Consider the following 18,948-nt stretch of genomic DNA (forward strand, 5'->3'; position numbering starts at 1 on the left):
AAAAGAAGGGACAAGTCCGGAGAAAGCTGGTTGAATATAATAGATGGCATGTTATGAGATGCAACAGGGAGAAGCAGGACTTGAGGGGATAACTAATGGAAGCAATGGGAGTAAGAACACAAACAAAGAAAAACCTGTGAAGAAAGACATAAAGAAAGGGACCGGGATACCTACAACATTTGACACCTCATCGTCACCACACAAACACAGTCCCTCTACACAAGGGACAGGGAGTTAGTGTTAGCATCGGCACTGCCGTTCGCTCTATGACACTGAACATCTCTTAGGAGAGGAATTTGAACATGCAGGGTCCACGTAGGTCGCCTTAATTAGCCACACATCCTGCTACTCAGGCTCCCGAGGGGATTTATCAGGGGCATTGAGGGGGAGGAGCCGAAAAAAGGGGGAGACAGAAGGGAGGGGGGGACTGGGAGTGGGACTGAGTAGTAGAGCAAGGGGAATACGCCAGTAGCATTGAAGGTTATTTAAAGCTTGGCCTACAAAAACATTCAGAAAAATAGAATGTGTGTGCGTTTGTATGGCCAGATTAGTGCATCCATTACAAAATGACTATCATTCATGCCGATTTATATAACAGGAAAACTAATCCCTGTTTTCCAAAGATTTAGAGTATGTATGTCATAATGCATATGTATATGGATATGCAGATTAGACCCGATATCTGAATGCGTTCAGGTGGTCAGGGTTATTTTAGTGAGTGACAGAATGATGCTAAGTAAGGCTGTACACTTAAGCCCCATTCATATCGGCAAGTTCTAATTAGCCAGCCCAGGTCATCATGAAATGCTATGATAAAGAGGAGGAGCAAAGGTACTCTCACAGCATGTAATGAACACTAAGTTTGCCTTAATTCCAAGGAAACCTGCAAACTGAAAGTACACTAGAATTAGTTTTTTCCTATAAATGATAATTATAGAACATTCATGAAATCCTAAATGTTAAAAGCCTTTGAAAATCACAAAAGTATATGTATTCAGCATTTAAATTTAAGCACAAAATTTCTTTAACTGTCACGAGGTAAATTTCTTGCTGAAGTAAGAAAAACTATGTCTAATAAGCAGATGTGTAGTTTGCAAGTATCCACGTTTAAAAGTGTACAATTAACAAAAAATACTAATGAATAAATATTTTTAAACTTAAGCTCTCCTTTGTGCAGAACATCCCTTGGGTATTAATGCATACAGTGAACAAATAACATATTTATGTTTGAATAGTATGCAACATCTAGTGGCCATGAAAACAACTGCATCTCAGGTGTGAAAATGAGTATTAGCTCAAACAAAATATTTTTGTTTCTAACCCTGTTGAATTATTATTATTTTTTTTTTCAGCATTGTAAATACATTAAAATGATGGGTTTATTGTAAAAACATATTTTTGCTTAAGGTGTCCAAATCTAGGACTTTGGGATTCTGGATCAAATCAAGATCTGCCTAATATCTGCCTAAACTTGGATTTCAACTCAAAAACGAAGAAACAACGAGATATTGATTAGCATGTTTATTAATGAACATTATCTATTTGGCGCTCGGACCCTGGAGGAAGACGTGTAGTCTGAGGATGACGTGAGCTAGAAAGGCCATTTTAGGATTAGGATTAGGTACGTCTTCCCCCCCGGGAATCCGATCCTGGTGGTGGAGTGGCCTGAATAAATTTGTAAGGAATATGGGAGCCAGATGGTGGAGAAAGGGGAGGAGGAGGGTCGAAGCTCAACAACGAGCAGTGTCTTCCATGATGAAGGTCTTTAAATATGTCAGGATCTTGTCCACACCAATACCGGTTTGGACTCATCTTTGTTAATAGCCTCAACCAAAATATTTTATAACCCTAATTAATTAGTCCTGGTGCCAATAGATGAATAAGAATGGCTAATAGATATGTACAAGTTTAAGTTGGCTTGTACTGGTGGGCTTGCTTAGCCCAGGTTTTTGAAGAAGTGATATTGCTAAAATGGCCCACTGCTTCTTTGACCACCTTAAGTCTCTTTTCTTTCCTGCCTCCACTGAGCTCTTCTCCCTTGTTCTCCCTACCCTCTTTAAATAAATGAAAAAAAAACAAAAAACATTTTGGGATAAATCTGTATTTTGAAAAAATCTTTAGGGACACACTGCAAGACCTAGTGTCTAACATGGTACCTTCCTGACCTTCCTGTTAGCAAACTAAACATAAGTGTAAGCAACCGAAAGTCCTAAAAACTCCACAGAAGTCAATCTGTAAGCAATTTGTAAGGACACAGAGGCCAGAAGCAATAAAGAAATTGTGCATCAGGGGAACAAAATTGCAAATACAGAAAATAAAGGGGGCAAAGTCATCAGTACTGGTTTGATGCACCACAAAGCAGCTAAAAACACAAGTAAAAATATGTTGTTGTGGAGATACTATATATGTCTGTGCACACTTTACCCTCTATTTTGTATTCTGCAAACAAGAGAAGAGAAAAAGGAAAGGAAGGAAGAAAGGGTGATAAAGACACACTATTACCTCTGGGGTGGTCATTTTCCTGCTCTTGTGTTAAAAGGAAACCCCACACACTCTGTATATGCAGAGTTTTGAAGGGCAAAATTGTAGCAAAATGTAAATAACAATATTTGCTATTGTAGATTTTTCTCCTCATTTTTTTCCCCAGAAGCCATAATAAGGCTAAGATATCAAGAGACTGTCTTATTCAGACATGGGAATAAATTTTTTTTCTCAGGTTAAGATGGATCCTTGGAGAAAAAGAAATTACCAAAAAGTGTGCTTTCAAATAACATGCCCTCACAATTTCGGAAAGAAAACACAGTGACTGGTCCAGCTGTATGTAAAATGACCGGGTGTTCGATTGTGGGCAACAATTGAACTGAATTGAAAATCCATTCGAATTGAAAATGGGATTTTCTTTTTGTTTGTTTCTGGTAACACATCTACATTACAGTGTTTTAATTACAATCTCTGTTCACACAGTAACGGTAGAGACATGAAAATGGTGTAATTCCCCTACCACTCCACTATTTGGCGGTATGTTCCTTGAAACTCAACAACCGATTAAGCTAATTTGCCTAATTCAGATACACATTTCAGCAGACTTACAGGAAACATGGAAGACTCAGCTGATTTGTCCAATTTGGTTACTTACTTAAATTAGGGACTCAAAGTGAAGTTAGCTGATTTGGCAACACCACACTGACTCAAGTGAACTAAATCTCTCTAGTAAGTGGCAAAAATTAACATGGGTCCATGAAATATTACTGAATGTAACTGAATATACCACCTCTAATGACTATACGACGACATACGATGTACGAAGACAACGTACTATCTTTGTTTGAGCTGCTCTTAAGCAAGGTAGAGGCTGTTAAAACAACGATTAACTTAGTCAGGGCATTGCTCTGAAACTATAGTTCTATCAGCAAAAAGCAGGTCATTCGCTTGACCCACTGACTAATAATATCATGAAGACAGGATAATGCCTGGGGGGCACACAGGCTTGATGCACATTAGGGAGATTATTAATTGGAAAATTAAAGGAATTTACTAACCAAGTAGCCACCCATCCTGCAGCGTGCCAGTAGTCTGTTTGTGTGTTAAGCCACAGCACCTCAGTACAATGCTGGTTAGTTTAATTTGTGTGTCACATATAATGTACAGAAGATTAAATTATAAAGCTTTTTGTTAACATAAAAAACTCTTCCCTTAAATGATGATTATTTGGTAATTTGTGTGTAGTCTATAGCTTCAGTTGCATTAGGAAAACTGTCTTGCCCTGCAAAATTGCAGTTTTATGTTGGCCTTTTCAACAGCATTGTAAAGGAAATTGACGAACCTAGCTGACTAACGAATATTTCTATCCCACACAGGTGCCATGTCTTGATTCAGAGCCATCTGACACAGTTCTGAGTGGTATAACAGCTCCATTTGAAATGCCTATGTTCCTAGGAACCCCATTGTAGTCTGTAGCTGTATGGGTATGCTCTGTGCACCAGCCTAAAACTGAAAGTTTCAGGCTGGTGCACATTTCCACTTTTATTTAATTACCAATACATCTGAAGTAATGTCTGTACTGGTGGTGAATGGCAAAGGGCAAAGGCAACATTTATCAGAAAGTAAGTCAATAATTGTTTTAAAAAGCTATTTATATAAACTGCAACTAGAAAGTAGGGGTTACATGGACTCATATTACACTTCAGTGAACAATAACACAAAATCTTTGAAACCGTCTGATGGAAATTTTTATTAGTCTCGTTTTAAGTCTCATGTTCTTTTCATTCACTTGTTGGCAGACATCCCCCTCTTCATCTCTCTTCAACAACCTTTTTTGTGGTTTTAATTCCAAAACATGCCAAGTTGGACTGCAGACTTCTTGGCCCCATGCCTTAGTTGTCTGAGTGTTACAGTGTTCAGGAGAGACTGCCAGCATTCTTGGTGCACGAGCAGACAGCCTGTTTCCACATCTCGCACTTTTCTTTTAATCTGAGTATGCTACTTTTCAGTAACTGTGCAGCGTTTTTCTTAGGCTAAAAAGTTTTACCTTTCGCTTATTCCGTTCTCATATTTTTTCCTTTGTGTGAATCTGCATTCTTCATTTCATTGCCATTTTGCTGCTGGTACAACTGAATGTTCCCACTGAGTGACAATAAAGGATATTTCTATTATATTCTATTCAAACAAAAGTTCACTTTTGAGTTATTTTGTCTTTACAAATGACTAAATAATGTTCCTTGTGGAAACCAAGCAAAACTCCTATCCCTTGTGTGTCTGTGTGTGAGGCACTAGATTTGTCATTCCTGTTGTGAGACACAGCCGATTAAAACAGTGTTGTGAAATGTATATGTCAAAACTAAAATATTTATTATTATAATAAGAACACTGAAATATCTTTGTGAAAACTAATTTTTGAGCATTTCTATCGGTAAAAATGGTATATTTACTGGTGCAAATAAAGTTGGACTTGTGTGTTAATTTTAATCAATAAAAATTTATGTATGTATAAAAGTATGTATACATGTATGTTTATTTGTAGAAATTACTACCACAAGATCCTTTGATGTTTTTAGAGGATAGCTGTCATATGACGCACAATCCAGCTATGGTCAGCATGTCTTTGTTTGACTAAATTTGCATTAAAAAACCCTGAACAACATAAAATTATTTGTGTGGCAGCTTTTTGTTCCTGGTGGGAAGACAAAGCAGTAACAGAGTGAAACACAACAGGTTTTGTATGCACCATCAAAAAACATTGCTGCACCCTATGAATGGCTAAGACTAAAGTTAGTACTAAGCAGAGATTTATTTTCGTGATCTGTGACACTTAATATCTTAAAAACACAAAGAGCGCAAGTTCACTTAAGTTTTTTTTTTTTTGACTTAAGACCAACTTTGACTCTGAAGGAATTATTCTAAATCACAGATCGGAAACCTTTTCTGTTAATGATCACAATAATAATGAGATTCTTCGTTTTCTTAAAATGTTGTCGACATCCTGTCTCATTTTGTGTTTTTTAAAAACTATTAATATACATTTTCTCTTTTTCTCACAGGCTAAATGTATTGATACACCCCTACTCAAATATATAATTTATTTGATGCATATAGATCCCACTGCGTTTATCTTATTATGGTACTATATCTTGTCTAGACCTTGTATTTATATACTATATATGTACAGTACAAACCAAAAGTTTGGACACACCTTCTCATTCAAAGAGTTTACTTTATTTTCATAACTATGAATATTGTAGCTTAACACTGAAGACATCAAAACTATGAATAAACACATTTGGAATTATATACTGAACAAAAAAGTGTGAAACAACTGAAAATATGTCTTATATTCTAGGTTCTTCAAAGTAGCCACATTTTTCTTTGATTACTGCTACGCACACTCTTGGCATTCTGTTGATGAGCATCATTCTGTTGATGAGCATCAAGAGGTAGTCACCTGAAATGGTTTTCCAACAGTCTTGAAGGAGTTCCCAGAGATGCTTAGCACTTGTTCGCCCTTTTGCCTTCACTCTGCGGTCCGGCTCACCCCGAACCATCTCGATTGAGTTCAGGTCCGGTGACTGTGGAGGACAGGTCATTTGGCGCAGCACCCCATCACTCTTCTTCTTGGTCAAATAGATATTACACAGCCTGGAGGTGTGTTTGGGGTCATTGTCCTGTTGAAAAATAAATGATGGTCCAACTAAACGCAAACCGGATGGAATAGTATGCCGCTGCAAGATGCTGTGGTAGCCATGCTGGTTCAGTATGTCTTCAATTTTGAATAAATCCCCCAACAGTGTCACCAACACTTCCTCCTCCATGCTTCACGGTGGGAACCAGGCATGTAGAGTCCATCTGTTCACATCTTATGCGCCGCACAAAGACTCGGTGGTTGGAACCAAAGATCTCAAACTTGGACTGATCAGACCAAAGCACAGATTTCCACTGGTCTAATGTCCATTCCTTGTGTTCTTTAGCCCAAACAGGTCTCTTCTGCTTGTTGCCTGTCCTCAGCAGTGGTTTCCTAGCAGCTATTTTACCATGAAGGCCTGATTCACACACTCCTCTTAACAGTTGTTCTAGAGATGTGTCTGCTGCTAGAACTCTGTGTGGCATTGACCTGTTCTCTAATCTGATCTGCTGTTAACCTGCGATTTCTGAGGCTGGTGACTCGGATGAACTTATCGTCCACAGCAGAGGTGACTCTTGGTCTTCCTTTCCTGGCGCGGTCCTCATGTGAGCCAGTTTCTTTGTAGTGCTTGATGGTTTTTGCAACTGCACTTGGGGACACTTTCAAAGTTTTCCCAATTGTTCGGACTGACTGACCTTCATTTCTTAAAGTAATGATTGCCACTCATTTTTCTTTACTTAGCTGCTTTTTTCTTGCCATAATACAAATTCTAACAGTCTATTCAGTAGGACTGTCAGCTGTGAACTGTATCCACCTCCTGCACAACACAACTGATGGTCCCAACCCCATTTATAAAGCTTGAAATCCCACTAATTAAACCTGACAGGGCACACCTGTGAAGTGAAAACCATTTCAGGTGACTACCTCTTGAAGGTCATCAACAGAATGCCAAGAGTGTGCGGAGCAGTAATCAAAGCAAAAGGTGGCTACTTTGAAGAACCTAGAATATAAGACATATTTTCAGTTGTTTCACACTTTTTTGTTCAGTATATAATTCCACATGTGTTGATTCATAGTTTTGATGCCTTCAGTGTGAAGCTACAATATTAATTGTCATGAAAATAAAGACAACTCTTTGAATGAGAAGGTGTGTCCAAACCTTTGGTCTGTACTGTATATATTCCATTTTTTCCAAATGCATTTTGTGAAAGCATTTTACAGTCTACATATTTCAATATCGATACGATATTGTTTGGTTACTTTTATTCATAGAAACTTGTTGTTTCTATTATTTATTTATCCTTCTTAATATTACCTTACCGGAGGTGCACCTTTAATCTGTCCTGGTGCCTATACAATACATTTTGCCCTAGGGATGATAAGGTTAGTCTTATCTCTATATTAATAATTGTACTATTCTTATAGAAGTTTATGTGCTAAGTTATTCGACTGTTTATGTTGCCAATCGTTGGCGATCAAGCCGGGAGTGTTCTACTAATTCGCTGCTATTCATTATTCTGAGAATATTTCTCCTTTCTCTTGGTCATTCCACTTGGTCATTCCACTATCTTGCCTGCTTAAGACACTCTTTGGCTCACTAAAAGTCCTCCTCACTACTCCTAACATTTGTTCCCCTTAGGAGCTCTCTTAAGGTCTAAGGTGCTTCATGAATAACTTTTTTTACTGAGGGAAATTTCTAAGAAAAATTTGAGCTACTTTTAGTCTCAGGATTCTTTTTGAATATGGGTCCAGGTCATCTAGTTTTTACACACATATTCTGCCACTTCCACCTTATTCCGTGTCTGCTATACATTTAAATACAGTAACATTAACAAAGCAAAAATTGTCTTTAAATTGTTTACTCCTGTAGACTCTGCTAGGGGACATCATGTAAATAAAATCAAGATATATTTTGCAATATAAAACTCAAAGAAAGAAAGTAGTTTTAAAAGAGAACACTTCGGTTCAAAGTTTAGACTTTAGCTTGATTAGCTTGACAATAGCAAGACTACATGTGAATGAGTTTATTTATAAATTTGGACACATTAATATACAAAAATAGGTGAGCACAGAAAATAGGAGCAAAATTGGGAACAAAAGATTAGACAGCAAAATAGTGCATTATGCAGAATGAATATGTTAACTGACTAATATTTTGATCTTTCAACATTTAACAACTTTTTGCGGAAGATGTACATCTATTATCATAATAATCAAAATGCATGAGCTACCTCATGAACTTTGCACATGAATTTGCTTAGGTTTAATTTGAGCTAGCTAACCTAATTCCCCTTTTCCATTAGTACCTACTCAGTGTGGTTCATCTCAGGTCAGCTCGACTCTACATGGTTTGGTTCGTTTCCCATTACAATTGAGTACCATCTCAATGCGGGCAGGATCTGCAATAGCAAGGTGGCCCCACAGTCTGAAAAAGTAACATGATGTGATTTGTATGTGACACAAACACAACAACAGTCTTGACTGCTGCTCAGTCTATGGCTTTTGTCAGACTCAGAGTGAAAGAAGACAGCCAAAGAAGGCTGCTGGCGGCAAGACAAAGCACTCTGGTTAAGTACAGGAGAGAGAGAAGCATTATTATGAAGGGTACAAGCTATACAATGTGTGAAGGTAAGCTAACGCTACCTAATGCTAGCATGCTATTGTGGTCAAATACACAATAAGCCCAGCGTACCAAAATTTTATGGTTGAAGATATTAGTTATTCTATTAGTTATCTTCAGCTATTAACGGACAACACCCAGTTCATTTTACATGAAACAGTGTTTTTACAGTTTTCCTTGAAATTACTGCATATCTTATGAGTCTGTCAACAAAACAAATTCATTTTAATTTTCATAAACTGACAGAAATTGCAGCATAGCCTCGGAATTGCTTCCTGAAATAATATGTTTATTTAATTCAACTGTGTGTGAGTTTGAAGATATTAATCTTCAAACATGGTTCAGCTGCTGCAGGAAATACTGTATAATCATTAAATAGAACTTTTTCCCTGAGGCTGCCACTGGAAGCAAATAGTTCTAGATGATGAAAAACTTGAAGCCCCCCCACACACTCACACAAACACATAGGAACGCAGGCAGATAAATAGAAAATCCATGTATGTAATGTGGACAGTGCATTACCCCAGTTCTAGCATTGAACAGAGACCATTAACAGTGTTAATCTATAGGTACTATCATTATCATGAAATAGAACTTTGCTCCCATTCCAAGAGCATAAACATAAACCACTGCACATTTTTCCTATCTAACCCATTATTCAAAATTAAGGTCACCCCAAGCATTACCAATATTAACAAAACAGAACGGGAAAAAAAACATGACATATTTTACAAATTAGATATTACTCCAGAGACATAAACACTATTGACATCAATAACTTTGAAAATTCCCCAAGGATTAGTGTCTACAAAAAAATAAATTAATTAATAAAAAATACAGAAAAGAAGACATAAAGGTTAATGGTACAAAAACACAGCAAGCTGTAAAGTAAAACTGAGCATTCTAGAATTGTGCTGCTCAAGGTGGCAGCAGGTTGGAGTAGCTCTGTTACTTTTGATTCTGATTTATTCTTTTTTGGGAACTATTCCTCTTGTGGTGGATACAGTTTATTTATTTTTTTTGGATGACTGTCCACTCCAGTGTCGGATGCTGTGCAGCTTGGAGGATTTTTCTTAATACTTTCTATTTTTGGACATTTGTTATGATGCATTGCCATGGCAACGGGGTTGTTTCTTACAACCGGGAGCAGCTGATTAATATCTCAAAAGCTCAAATAATACTTCAGCTACAACCCCAAATCCCTGATGAGTTGAAAAGGAGACGCCGTGGATGCAGAGCAGGAGCTAAGAGAAGAGAGAGAAGGAGGAAGTTCAAACCATCTCTTCCGTCGATTTTGATGGGCAATGTGAGATCGTTGGGAAACAAGTTGGATGAACTCCAAGCCCTACAAAGGACCCAACCAGAGTACTGGGCATGCAGTATCATGTGTTTTACTGAGACATGGCTGCAGGATCATATCCCCGACTCCAGCGTCTCTCTGCCGGGCTTTTTAACCATACGAGCAGACAGAGATTTAAAGAGGAGCGGCAAATGTAAAGGAGGTGGACTGGCAATACTTGTGAACAACAGATGGTGTAATCCAGGACATGTCACTGTGAAGTGTCATCTCTGCAGTCCAGATATTGAACTGTTGGCAATAAGTTTTCGTCCATATTATTTACCAAGAGAGTTCACCAGTGTTATTTTGGCAACAGTTTACGTTCCACCTTCCGCTGTTGCTGACACTGCATGTGATGCCATCAGCTCAGTTGTTGCTAAGCTACAGACACAAAACCCCAATGCTTTTGTGGCAATTTCTGGTGATTTTAACCCTGCTTCACTCTCTGCTACACTTCCAACGTTTCAACAATTTGTCAGCTGCTCTACCAGAAAAAACAAAACATTGGATTTGTTTTATGCAAATGTCAAGGACTCATACATCTCTACAGCAAGACCTCCTCTAGGCAAATCAGATCACAATCTTGTTTTTCTCTGCTCGAAATATAAGCCCCTTGTTCAGAGGCAATCTGTAATAAAGAGGACTGTGAGAAAATGGTCACAGGAAGCTGAAGAAGCTCTGCAAGGTTGCTTTGAGGCTACAGACTGGGACGCACTGTGCCAGCCACATGGAGAGGACATCAATGCATGACTGAGTGTGTAACCAACTATATAAACTTCTGTGTGGATAACATCATCCCCACCAGAACCGTGAGATGCTTCCCCAATAACAAACCTTGGATCACCAGTGACCTGAAGGACCTGCTTAAAAAGAAAAAAAGAGCCTTCAGAGAGGGAGACAGAGAATTATTGAGGATTATACAGGTCCTTCTCAAAATATTAGCATATTGTGATAAAGTTCATTATTTTCCATAATGTCATGATGAAAATTTAACATTCATATATTTTAGATTCATTGCACACTAACTGAAATATTTCAGGTCTATTATTGTCTTAATACGGATGATTTTGGCATACAGCTCATGAAAACCCAAAATTCCTATCTCACAAAATTAGCATATCATTAAAAGGGTCTCTAAACGAGCTATGAACCTAATCATCTGAATCAACGAGTTAACTCTAAACACCTGCAAAAGATTCCTGAGGCCTTTAAAACTCCCAGCCTGGTTCATCCCTCAAAACCCCAATCAGGGGTAAGACTGCCGACCTGACTGCTGTCCAGAAGGCCACTATTGACACCCTCAAGCAAGAGGGTAAGACACAGAAAGACATTTATGAACAAATAGGCTGTTCCCAGAGTGCTGTATCAAGGCACCTCAGTGGGAAGTCTGTGGGAAGGAAAAAGTGTGGCAGAAAACGCTGCACAACGAGAAGAGGTGACCGGACCCTGAGGAAGATTGTGGAGAAGGGCCGATTCCAGACCTTGGAAGGAAATGCCAAAATGCCAGAAGTCCAGTGTCAAGTACCCACAGTCAGTGATGGTCTGGGGTGCCATGTCAGCTGCTGGTGTTGGTCCACTGTGTTTTATCAAGGGCAGGGTCAATGCAGCTAGCTATCAGGAGATTTTGGAGCACTTCATGCTTCCATCTGCTGAAAAGCTTTATGGAGATGAAGATTTCATTTTTCAGCACGACCTGGCACCTGCTCACAGTGCCTAAACCACTGATAAATGGTTTACTGACCATGGTATCACTGTGCTCAATTGGCCTGCCAACTCTCCTGACCTGAACCCCATAGAGAATCTGTGGGATATTGTGAAGAGAACGTTGAGAGACTCAAGACCCAACACTCTGGATGAGCTAAAGGCCGCTATCGAAGCATCCTGGGCCTCCATAAGACCTCAGCAGTGCCACAGGCTGATTGCCTCCATGCCACGCCGCATTGAAGCAGTCATTTCTGCCAAAGGATTCCCGACCAAGTATTGAGTGCATAACTGTACATGATTATTTGAAGGTCGACGTTTTTTGTATTAAAAACACTTTTCTTTTATTGGTCGGATGAAATATGCTAATTTTGTGAGATAGGAATTTTGGGTTTTCATGAGCTGTATGCCAAAATCATCCATATTAAGACAATAAAAGACCTGAAATATTTCAGTTAGTGTGCAATGAATCTAAAATATATGAATGTTAAATTTTCATCATGACATTATGGAAAATAATGAACTTTATCACTATATGCTAATATTTTGAGAGGGACCTGTACAGAATCAACTTAAAGTCAATATAAGAGACAGCAAGTAGGTGTACAAGAAGAAGCTAGAGAGCAAGCTCCAGCAAAACAATATCAGAGATGTGTGGACAGGGATGAAGAAGATCACAGGCTTCAAGCAGAAGGATGATCAGACCGATGGAGGTCTGGACAGAGCCATTGAACTGAACACATTCTTCAATAGGTTCACTTCAGAAACAAGCTTCGCATCCTCCTCTCCTGCTCACAGCCAAACAGACATTCCACTTTCCTTTGACCCACAGGACCCACAGCTGTCCAGTAACACCTCACATTTTTTATCTTCCACCTCAGCCCTAGACCCTTCTGCTTCTACATGTTTGCCTTCAACCATATCAGAAGATGCTGATGCTTCCTTTGCTTCCCCCTTCCACCTGTGTGTCACAAGAAGTCAGGTGAAGAGACAACTGGAGAGACTGAATAGGAATAAGGCTGCAGGTCCAGATCATGTCATCCCTAGAGTCCTGAAGGCCTGTGCAGAGCAGCTCTGTGGGATTCTGCAGCACCTCTTCAACCTTAGCCTGGCCCAGAAGAAGGTTCCGGTGTTGTGGAAGACCTCCTGTCTTGTTCCGGTACCAACGAAAACTCACCCATCAGTCCTAAATGACTATAGACCTGTTGCCTTGACATCTCACATCATGAAGGTCCTAGAGAGACTTCTGTTGGCTCACCTGAGTAAGCAAACAGTAAACCATCAGGACCCCCTTCAGTTTGCTTATCGCTGTGGAGTTGGAGTTGAAGATGCCATCATACACCTGCTTCAACAAACCCACTGTCATCTGGACAAAGCCAGTAGCACTGTGAGGATCATGTTTTTTGATTTCTCCAGTGCATTTAATACAATCCAACCTGATTTGCTTTGTCAGAAACTCCAGAAGACTCAGATGGAGGCCTCAACAATCTCCTGGATCAAAGACTACCTGACAAACAGACCACAGTTTGTGAGACTGAAGGGTTGTCAGTCTAACCAGGTAGTCAGCAGCACAGGAGCACCACAGGGGACTGTACTCTCACCATTCCTTTTCACTCTGTACACCTCAGACTTCCAGTACAAGACAGACTCCTTTCATCTGCAGAAATACTCGGATGATTCTGCAGTTGTGGGGTGGATCAGAGATGGACAAGAGGCTGAGGACAGGAAGGCAATGGACCGCTTTGTGGCATGGTGTGGAAACAATCATCTAATTTTGAACATGACTAAAACAAAGGAGATGATTGTAGATTTTAAGAGAAACAGGAATAAGTCAAAAACTATTTCTATCATGGGAGAAGAAGTGGAGGTGGTGGAGGAGTATAAATACCTCGGTGTTCACCTGAACAACAGACTAGAGTGGAGATGCAACTGTGAAGCCATCTACAAGAAGGGACAGAGCAGACTGTACTTCTTGAGGAAGCTTAGGTCCTTTGGTGTTTGCAGCAAGATGCTGCATATCTTCTATAAGTCTGTTGTGGAGAGTGTGATCTCTTCTACCATCATCTGCTGGGGAAGCAGCATCAGAGCCAGGGACTTAAAAAAGCTCAACAAGCTCATAAAAAAAGGCTGGCTCTGTTCTGGGGACTCCTCTGGAACCTCTGGAGATCATTGTGGAAAGATGGATTCTTCATAAAATGAAGAACATTATGGAGAACCCTGAGCATCCTCTTCATGAGACTGTCCTACAACAACCGAGTGTCTTCAGTCAGAGGCTTCTTGAGATCTGCTGTAAGACGGAGCGCTACAGGAGATCCTTCCTGCCCACAGCCATCAGCATCTACAACGGCTCTTTGAATAAACCCTCATAATGAGCTACAACAACATTTAATTTCCCTTTGGGATTAATAAAGTATTTTTGAATTGAATTGAATTGAATTGAAAACTGAGCATACAAAAATATCATTTTATATGTTTTTTTTTTTAAGTCTATGTGCAAATACATATACCGTAGGAAGAGGGGCATAATTAAGTAGGGTGCCAATAACTGCGTAACACTGTGGTATAATTATGACCAACTGAATCAAATTGTGAGAGTAAGAACTGTTAGTATAAATCAATAACTAGCTTTGATCCAGTGCTAGTGCTTAATGGACATAGTGGGAGAATAAATGTATTAGCCAAGATTTACATTTTTATCATTACATATACTAAAAGATTACTACAGTTAAGCTCCAAATAATTCATGCCCATGGTAGATTCAGATTTAAAATCATTTTCATTGAATCGAGAAGTTTATTTCTGAATATGACAATAAAATATTCACTCATTCATTAATTCATCTTCTATACTGCTTATTCTATAGTGGGTCAGAGGGGGGGCTGGTGCCTATCTCTAACTATCTCTGGTAAGGAGGTCCAACTCCTTGAGGTTGGAAAGCTTCCTCGCCATCACCCTAATCTTTAGCTCCCTATACATATACTCTTTTAGATTGAAGCAGGGACTCTGGATGTACAATTCCAAAACAAAATTTATAATTTAGTAAGAAACATTATTTTAAAGTTAAATATGTCACAGGTATACATATTTTTTGGCTTATTATTTTCTCAGACAGTATTAAACTACAAAGATGTATGATAATGGTCTATATTTAAAGGAACATACATACAATCATCGAAATTCCACACACAGCAAAGCCTATACTCCCGTTGTAATTTTATATCATTCACCATGCATTTTGTGTTTTACAAACACACCAATTGTTGCATAATGTTTGATCACGTTAAATCTTGGAATAACAGGAGGTAAACCAAATTAGTTCACAATATTAACTGTCAGCATAGCGATCAACCTCACCCTTTCATTTATTGTGAGGCACTCTCGCAATTTAGTATCTCAACTAAAAATATCTAATTAGAGATTACACAGCTCTTTTAATTAACCAACCCTCCCACTTCTTCATTGATAAAAGGCTGTGATTCTGCCTGTTGTGCATAGGAAACTGCTTGCATATTCCGTATGAATCTTTCCCAGGGTTAATAAAAAGGGTTAGAGTTAAACATGTTTGCTTCATTTCTTCCTACAGCCTCCATTTTTTTATGTGTAAACGTTATTTTTAAAGAGGTTCCACATCATGCGTGAGTACTTCCCATGTTTGTACAGAACCTGTGCTTTTGTGCACAGGTCAGTTAAAAAACAGTTTTGCACTGTATGTATCTAGATTTGCAAAAATACAAAGCCTGACTAAGCACCATGTTGTGTTACTTTAAAGATGGCAATTTGAACCTCAGTGGAACTAAATGAGCATTACTTTATTTATGTTTTATAGATTTTTAAAAATGCAAAAATTATAGCTTCAGACACCATTTTGTGATGAAAAGTTGTTTTTATACAAGATTGTTTAAATGTGTTTATTTGTGCTAGTCAAGTTATTTTTCCCCTACGCTTTCACCCTAAATACATGTGCAGTTGCAGGATATTCTATTTGTTTTAAAAAAAAAAAATCTTATTTGTACATACCTGTGTTTAAAACCTGTGTTTAAAATAATGATCTACATTACATCCTTCACACCTTAATTGAAAAACATATACATTGATCAGGCATAACCCCCCCTTAGCTGCCAATCAGACCTGACCCATTAAGACATGGACTCCAATATACCTATGAAGGTCTTCTTTCGTATCTGGCAGCAAGCTGTTAGCAGCAGGTCCTCCAGAGTTGTTTGTCAAGCATATCCCGCAGACTGTGATTGGATTCAGAAAAGGGGTAATTTGTAGGCCATGCCAAAACCTCAAACTCATTGTTGTACTCCTCAAATGATTATTGACCTATTTTTTGCCCTGAGGCAGAGCGCATTATCCTGCTGAAAGAGGCCATAGCCATCAGGGAAAACTGCTTCTATTAAAGGATGTACATTGTATGCAACAGTCCTTAGTTAGGTGGTACATGTCACTGTACCATTCAAAAGAATGGCGGGGACCAAGGTGTTCCAAAAAAATATTCCCAAATGCATCTTCCTGCCTTCACTGGCTTGCCTTTATGCCATGATGCACCCTGATGCCATGTGTTTCCCAGGAAAGTGATGCACATGCACCTTGCAATTCACGTGATGCAAAGGAAAACTTTATTTGTGAGAATAGATAATCTTCTTCTATTGCTCTATGGTCCAGTTTCGAGGCTCACCTGCCCATTGCATGTTCTATTGGCGGTTGACAGGGGTCAGCATGGACAATTTGACAACCTTTTTATCAGAACAGCATTAACGTCTTTAACAATTTGACCTACACAAGGCCATCTGTTGGATCAAGAAACACAGGCCAACCTTTGCCTTCCCATCTTCAAGATTTTGATTTAAAATACAATTAGTTTATTAGTCACTTGTTTAGCTACACGCGCACAACTTTCAGTAAAATACTACCCTGAAAAATCCTAGACCTTTGGCAAAATTGGTCGAAACCTTCCACCTCCTTATTTTTTATGCTTCTAAAACATAAACTGGAGCACAAATATTAACTCGCTGCCTAGCATGTCATGAGGAAATCAGTCATTCACTTTACCTAGGTTTTTACCTGATTGCTGTACACACCATATAAAATTGTTCTGTTGTTTTTCATGTACCCCTGTGCCTGTTCTAGATCACTAGTTGCTGCTGATACTCTCTATTACTGAAGGACAGATGTGGCTAAGGGCTAGCTAAGTGGTGCTAATTAAGCTGGAGTCTTGCAATGGCCGCTTCATGAAGAGGAAAGTCATTATCCCCACTGTTTTAAACCAATGAAAAAAAAAAGATGAGGAAATAGAGAGGGGGATGAAACAGTCATGAAGGACAGCCAAAATGACAGGACAGATGCACTGAACACAGAAAACTAAAGACCAAGAGAAACAGGAAAAAAAGGAAAATGTTCGCATTTTCTGGTCAAGTCACTTTAATGAAATGTCTATATGACAACACAATATAGACATTTCATATTGCATAGACTGCTTGTATTATGCCATAGAAGTGGTATAAGCACTAAAAAAATGATTGAAGAAAAATTGTTTTTACTTAAATAAAACTTTTCTAAAGTACAAGTTAAACTTCCAACACAAATTTTAGCTGAATTCAAGTAACTTGGGTGAAATGTCTGGCAATTTTACAGTTCTCACTCACAGAAATAGAAGAAGATGAGAACTACTTTTAAAAATAGAAGGTTTGGACATTATTGTAGATGACATACATATGCTATTAAGATAGCTAAGTTTCATGCAGTGAAGAGCACTCAGCAGTTTTTTGTTTGGAATAGAAAGGTGATAAACGGCTGAGCATGACGAAAGAAACAAACAATTTTCATCCCAGCAGAAGTCTCAGTTGCTCTGGTGTTTCTGTCCTCAGGTGAGTATGTTTCTTAATGCCCTTTCATTATGCTGTACATCTGCAAACTGGAGGACTGCTGAGTGCAGTCTAAAATAGATACAACCAATGAGGCAAATAAGTGTACCTGATAAAGCTTTTTTTCAAAACAACTTGACCATTTTATCGTTCATACAGTTACAATTTGGTTTTGTGGTACTATTTATGAGACATCATTCACTTATGTAGTTTTCAAAATCAAGCTCTGGTCAAAGTACCAGAAGTAGAGTAAATAGTAAGCTAGTGTGTAAATTTGTTAGAATTCTAATGTTAATAAACTTCAGAATTAGTTTATTTTTGCATAGCACATATGTGTAAATGCTTTCTTTACTTTTCAGTTATGATGCTACATTGTACCAAGAAAGGCAACCAATATGGCATTTAAAAGAATTACACATTTTCATTTAGATTGCAACATCAATATCTACATATAGGACATGTAAATATCATTCCACCAAACTGAATCCCAATTATCAACTTGCATCCGACTTCTTTGTATGAAACTCTGATGCAATAATTGAGTTGCACTCTAAATAATTGCAAGAATTATACATAATTAAAACTCTTTCATCGCAAAATATAAATATGATATTTCATAATAGGTGCAAATCTCTCAGAAAACTTAGACATTGGAGTTTAAAGGTAAGATAAACAGATAAAGTTTTTGTCACACTTTATCCTAAATTGTCAAGTATGCTGGCACATTGAAAATTGTGTGTTATCCAGGCTTAAACATATTGAAATTAGGCAGATTTGTACGATAATCTGTTAGGATGGGGTACATCACTTTTGCCATGACGACACTTCTAGTATTTTATTTTTTATTTTTTCATATTTAGGAATCAAATGGCCATCTAGGAATGAAATGCTCCAGTATAGCCCTCAAATTATCAAATAGTTATTAGTTATGTTACTCAGAGAGCTGGTAAGGTACCATCAGTTCAAGCATTCAGCATGAATTGCAATTCGAGAGTGAAATGTCATGCGCACTGACAGAGCTCTGACTGAATGGTGTAACGTAGCATGAATTAAGGTGTTAAATGTATGCAGATCAGATTGCCTAAAATGACAGGGGTATATCTACCAATTGGTCAATGTGAATGCATTTAGAATGTTTATTTTATACTGTTAGAAGTTATTTAAGAATAGAAATTCAAAGATGCTCGCCTGTTGTCTTTACTAAACATCTTGCAGTATAGAATCTGGTTTGTTTAAAGTTGCATCAAAACCAAAGACTATCAGATAAAGAATTTATCAAATAATCCAAAAAAAAAAGTCTTAAGGA

At 38.3% G+C, this 18,948-nt stretch overlaps 1 protein-coding gene across 1 annotated transcript in view; it reads right to left on the reverse strand.

Annotated features, from left to right (window-relative positions):
* Positions 1–18,948, reverse strand: part of si:dkey-215k6.1 (transmembrane protein 132D) — a 431,446-nt gene that overhangs the window by 191,527 nt on the left and 220,971 nt on the right. The gene's annotated exons all lie outside the window — the stretch shown is intronic.

The sequence above is a fragment of the Girardinichthys multiradiatus genome, chromosome 12, assembly GCF_021462225.1.
Source record: "Girardinichthys multiradiatus isolate DD_20200921_A chromosome 12, DD_fGirMul_XY1, whole genome shotgun sequence".
Taxonomy (NCBI): domain Eukaryota; kingdom Metazoa; phylum Chordata; class Actinopteri; order Cyprinodontiformes; family Goodeidae; genus Girardinichthys; species Girardinichthys multiradiatus.